At 39.3% G+C, this 6,011-nt stretch overlaps 1 long non-coding RNA gene across 1 annotated transcript in view; it reads left to right on the top strand.

The window, feature by feature from the left end:
* The window catches only part of LOC122425144, a 36,701-nt gene that overhangs the window by 233 nt on the left and 30,457 nt on the right, over positions 1-6,011 (top strand). The window contains exons 2-3 of the long non-coding RNA XR_006264719.1: positions 3,261-3,439; positions 4,361-4,430. This is a non-coding gene — a long non-coding RNA (uncharacterized LOC122425144). The remainder of the gene's footprint in view (positions 1-3,260; positions 3,440-4,360; positions 4,431-6,011) is intronic.

Below are 6,011 nucleotides of genomic sequence, written 5' to 3'. Positions count from 1 at the left end.
TGCGTTTTCAGTAATGTTTCAGTCTATTTTGATGGATAGCCAAGGTTGAGAACCACGGCCTCAAAAGTGTGCATATCTAAACTTAAACTGTCTTTTTCCTTCTTAAAACCTGACAGGCATCTTGGTCAGAGTTTTGGGATTAGGAACAGTTAACGTGTGTCGTAAAGTCAGTTTAATGGTTGCAGCTCATCTAGGGTGCCAGCAATAGGGCTTAGAGCGGGGCGTGTGTTCCCTGGACTGAGGCAGGGTCCTGGCAGTGACAGCACCAAATCCTAACCACTAGACATGTGATCAGTGACAAAGGCCCTGGGTCTTTGGCTTTGCAGAGAAGAATTGCCCCAAAGAAGGAAAGTAGTGACGCAAATAAAGGGTTTACTAGGAGGGAAAAGAATACAGGACTGTGGATAGACAGACAGGCAGACTGAGAGTGAGTGGCAGAGTCACACCCTCAAGGTAGTTAAAATTACTTTTATGGGGCATTTCTTCCGGGTTTCCTTTGGCCAATCATTTTGATTCTCCTGTTTCACAGCCCATATTTGGTATATCTCAGGATCCACCCATGTGTGCACATGCATCTCTTAGCCAAGATGGATTACACTGTAAAGGCCCAACTTCCACCCCCTAATTGTTCTCATCTTGGAGTTTTTCAGTCTATAGGGAATGAATCTCCAATTGCCTGGGTCTATCTACCTCCTGCCTCACAGCCAATGTACATTTTTTTTTAGTGAATTAAAATAGAATATTTTATGTGTGTGTATGTAGATGATGATATTTATCCCCCAAACTTAGGCATTTTGAGAGTGAAAGGGGGTACAACTAGAAGATCAAAGGTGTAACTGAGGCTGTGACCAACCAGGTCACAGGTCTGTGAGTACTCAGAATATGAAGTGTATCACAGACATTTACATTGTCTGCAGCCGTCTTTGTCCGGAAGTCCTTAAGGATGCCCCGCGGCCTGCATGGATCACATCCATTGCAGTGTAAAGCCCTTCAAAATCCAACGTCATCAGTCTGGCTTAGTATCAAGAGTTTACTCACTACTCCCTTGACATTCCTTTACTTCTGGTTGCCCTCTATAAAACTTTCTTTTTCTCCTAAAGTACAGTCATCACTCACCTACAGAGTCAATTCAAGCCACCACTACCTCTCCTTGGTGTCACATGGCATCACAATAGTTCTGCCTGCAAAGAACAAGTGCTCCTCAATTTTTATGAATATTTATATATTTGTGTGAGAATATAACCCTCAGTGACAGTGATAATTATCTCTGGATGGTGAGTTTACTAATGTTAATTTCCAGAGAATTTGCATCACTTGTATAATCTGGGGAAAAAAAAGAGGAAAAGAAACAGAATTGTATTTAACAGCAAAGGAAAAATTCCACTTCTCCTTCCTTTTGGTAGTCTAGAGCACAGTCTTCCAAACTTCTTACATAGATTTTTAGTTTTTTTTTAATGTTGAAGTAATTTTAGATGTACAGAAGTATTGGAAACCAGATATAACACTGTAAAACTCTTGTGCTTTAAATAGCACCATCAAGAAAGCAAGAAGACAACCCACAGAATGGGAGAAAATACTTGCAAATCATGTATTTGATAAAGATTCAGTATCCAGAATTCTTGCCCAGATGGCTCAAGCAGTAAAGAATCACCTGCAATGCAGGAGATGCAGGTTCAATCCCTGGATCGGGAAGATCCCCTAGAGGGGGAAATGGCGACTTACACCAGCATTCTTGTCTGGGGAATCCCATGAACAGAGGAACCTGGCAGGGTACAGTCAATGGGATCGCAAAGAGTTGGATACAAGTGTGCGTGCATGCATTCAGTATATATACACTCTTGCAACTCAATAAAAAATATAAACTGATTAAAAACTAGGGAAACGATTCAAGTAGAAATTTCTTCGAAGAAGAGAAATGGTCAATAAAGCACATAAAAAAGTTCAACATCTTTTCCTCTTGTGTGTGTCTTACCTCTGTGTCCAAATTTCCCCTTTTTATAAGGACTCAATCATTGGATTAGGACTCACCACACCTAATGACCTCATCTTTACTTGACATCTGCAAAGATCCAAATTTCAAATAAAGGCACTTTTCATAGGTACTGGCCTTATTAGAACATCAGCACCTTTTGGGGGGACACAATTCAGCATATAACGGGATGAACCTTGAAAACATGCTAAATGAAAGAAGCTGGTTACAAAAATCTTATATTTCCATATGATTCCATTTATATAAAGTGTTCAGAATAGGCAACTGTTTTGAGACAAAATATATTGGTAGTTGCCTAGTGCTGAAGAGGACTAGAGGAGTTATTGCTAGTGGTTAAATTACACATGGGCTTTCCAGGTGGCACTAGTAGTAAAGAACCTGCCTCCCATTTCAGGAGATGTAAGACACATGAATTCAATCCCTAGGTCAGGAAGATTCCCCTGGAGAAGGAAATGGCATCCCACTCCAGTATCCTTGCCTGGAGAATCCCATGGGCAGGAGCCTGTCAGTCTGTGGTCCTTAGGGTCGCAAAAAGTCGGACACAACTGAAGCATCTTAGCAGGCAGGCAATACTGAAATATAATAACAAATACACAGGGTTCTTGTATACCTTTCATCCAGCTTTTAATGTTTGCATATTACATAACTAATTAATTGAGAAAATTAACACCTATACAATACTATTTTCTAATTTACAGACTTCATTTAAATTTCACTACCCAAACTGTCCTTTTTCTGGTCAAGATCCGATTTAGGATCCCATGTGTTTGTTTTTCCTGTCATCTTAGCCACCTGCAATCTTAGACAATTCTTTAGTTTGTCTTTGATGTCCTTGACACTTGAAGAGTATTGGAAAACTATTTTGTAAGATGTCCCTCAGTTTGGGTTTTCTGGTTGATGAAATTTAGGTTATGCATTTTTGGCAAGACATATTACAGAAGTGATGTTGTATCTTTCTTGGTGCAGCATATTACAGGTATATGAAATTGATGTCATTACTGGTTAAGCCTGGTTATTTATCAGATTTCTGTACTATAAACTTAAAATTTTTCTTTATAAATTAATAAGTAGCCTGTGGGGAGAAAATTTAAGACTTTGCATTTACCTTATTTTTAAAAATCAGAATTTCATCCTGTAATTTTAGATTCTATTCTTGCTCATGGCATTTATTAATGTGGTATATACCTAATGGTAATTTTCTTTCTACCGTTGTTAAATGTAATTCTACTGTAAGGAATAGCTGTGTCCTTTCCCCTCTATTTATTTACAGACAGTCCCTGACTTACAGTGATTCAATTTATAATTTTGTGCTTTGCAAAAGCAAAAGTTGAGGACAAACTGTACATGGAATTTTGAACTTTGATCATTTCCTGAGCTGGCGATAAGTAGTATGATACTCTTGTGATGCTGGGGAGTGACAATGAAGCTGTCAGCCACTCAGTCGGAAAGGTAAACAACCAATACACTTGCAACCATTCCATACATCCATCCTGGATTTTTATAGTATTCAATAAAATACATGAGATATTCAGTAGTTTATTATAGGTTTTGTGTTAGATGACTTTTTCCAACTTTAGATTACTGTGTTCTGAGCACATTTAAGATAGGCTTGGCTGAACTGTGGTGTCCAGTAAATTAGGTGTATTAAATGTATATTCAACTTATGATGGGTTTATGAGGACATAATCTCACCATGTGTTGAAGATTTGTGTTTATTTATTCAATTGTTTTATATAGCAGTATGGATTCATGGATTTTTATTCTATCAATTTTAATCCATTAGTGTCATCATTTATTATGCTGCTCAATTTGTCCCAAATTTGGCCATTGAGACCTTGTAGGGAGCCTCTAAGATGGCCTCCGATAATACCTACCTCCTAGTATTCAGGCCCTTTTAAAATCTCTCCTTGGGTGTGGGCTAGATTTAGTGACATTTCTAACGAAAAGAAAAGGTGATGGGATGTCACTGCTGAGATTAGGGTTTAAGTAAAAGCCTGGCTTCCATCTTGAGCAGACACTTGCTCTCGCATTCTCTTATTCCCTTGCTCCTTCAGTTCCTTGCTGTGATGGAAACCAGCTACCATATTGTTAGCTGCCCTGTGGAGAGACCCCTGTGCCATGGAACTGAGAGAGGCCTCCTAGCAATAGCCAGTGAAATACAGGTCCTTGGTCCAGCATCCCACAAGAAACTGAATCCTGCCAATACCATGTTAGTGAGCGTGGAGTTGATCCTTGGGATGATCCTGGCTGACAGTTTGATTGCAACCCCATGGGAAACTTTGAGCCAAGGCAATCTGTATTAGTTTGCTAGGACTGTCATAAGTACCACAGACTGGGTGACTTAAACAGCAGGAATTTGTTTTCTTACAGTTCTGGAGGTTAGAAGTACAAGATCAAGGGTCTAGCTGATTTGTGGTTTCCAGTGATGGCTCCCTTCCTGGTATGTAGATGGCCTCCTTCTCACTATATATTTACATGGTCATTTTTTGGTGTGTGTACTTAGGGAGGGGTCTGGGTGGGGAAAGTGCTAGTTCTCTGGTGTGCTTTATATAAGGATATTAGTCCTGTTGAATCAAAGCCCAATATTATGACTTCATTAACTTTAATTATTATTTAGAAACCCCATCTCCCAGTATAGCCACACTGGGGGCTTCAACATAAGGACTTTGGGGGAAAATAAATAAGGACCAAGAAAGAAGCAACTTAGCAAGACAGAAAACTTACAGACAATAACTGCTTGACTGCAGCCAAACATGGTGGAAGAAAGTGGGCCCTTATCCCCCTCAGCATAGGTTAAGTGGGGACCCTAGACGTCCATGATAGTCTTGCTGATATGATTTCAGAAAAGGCTAAGAGGAGCTGGGATTGTCATGATCACCCAGTGGTAAGGAGACCTTTCCTCTTTAGTGTTTTTGAAAGTAATGTAGGGAACAATTGCAAGGCATTCTCCCCCACCCCCAAACTGGCACTTGGTATTAGGGTTCTCCTGAGAAACTAGAGGGAGGTGTAAAGAAGAGATTGACCAGAAACACTAAGGGCAGGAGAAGATTGGTATCTTAAACTCAAGCATTCAGGCTTGAACTTTTGTTCTGTTCAGGCTCTTGATAGATTGGATGATATCCACCCACTTTGGGGAGGACTGTTAGCTTTATTCAGCCCACCAATTCAAGTGCTAGTAATTGCTTCTGGAAACACAGACATCCAAAAATAGTCTTAAGCTCTCTAGGCATTCTGTAGCCTATTCAAGTTGAAACATAAAATTAATTATCATACTCTCCCAGCCAGGGTGGTGGACTTTCACCCCGACTTGGCAGAAATGGGGTGAGGTCTGCCTTTCTGTGCTGATGTCAGAGGCACCTGTAAAACAGATTTAAGTAGGATCCCAGTCACATAATGTAGTAATCAAAAATGTCCCCCCCCCCCAAAAAAAAACCAAAACACAAAAATGTCCAGGGTACAAATGAAAACCACTGATACCAAAAATCAGGACTATCTTAACTTGAGTAAGACAAGACAGTTGTCTTGATACAGAGATGGGAATTATCTGACAAAGGATTAAAGCAGGCATGATAAAAATACTTTAATGAAAGTTTATGAAAATGCTTGAAACAAAGCTGTAAAGTCTCAGCAAAGAAGTACAAAATATAAAAAATCAAATGGAAATTTTAAAACTGAACAATACAATAAAGGAAATAGTAAGCTCACTAGATGGACTCAACAGCAGAGTGGAAACAATACTGAAAGGATCAGTGAAAGTAAAGATAAAGCAATAGAAATTAACCAGCAGAGAATAATAGGTTGGAAAAAAAGTAAATAGAGCCCCACGGATCTGTGGTAGTATAACAGATGATCTAATATTTATTTCATCTGTGTCCTAGAGGGCGAGAAGAAAGAGTGTGGGGTTGAAAAGTTATTTGAATAAATAATGGTCAAAACAAAACAAATTTGGTGAAAGACATAAACCTACAAATTCAAGAAGCTGAGCTAACCCCAAATAGGATACACCCCCAAAAATATCTTG

This window comes from Cervus canadensis, chromosome 22, assembly GCF_019320065.1.
Source record: "Cervus canadensis isolate Bull #8, Minnesota chromosome 22, ASM1932006v1, whole genome shotgun sequence".
Classification (NCBI taxonomy): Eukaryota; Metazoa; Chordata; class Mammalia; order Artiodactyla; family Cervidae; genus Cervus; species Cervus canadensis.
Note: the sequence above shows the minus strand (reverse complement) of the source record. Positions and strands in the feature narration are given on the sequence as shown.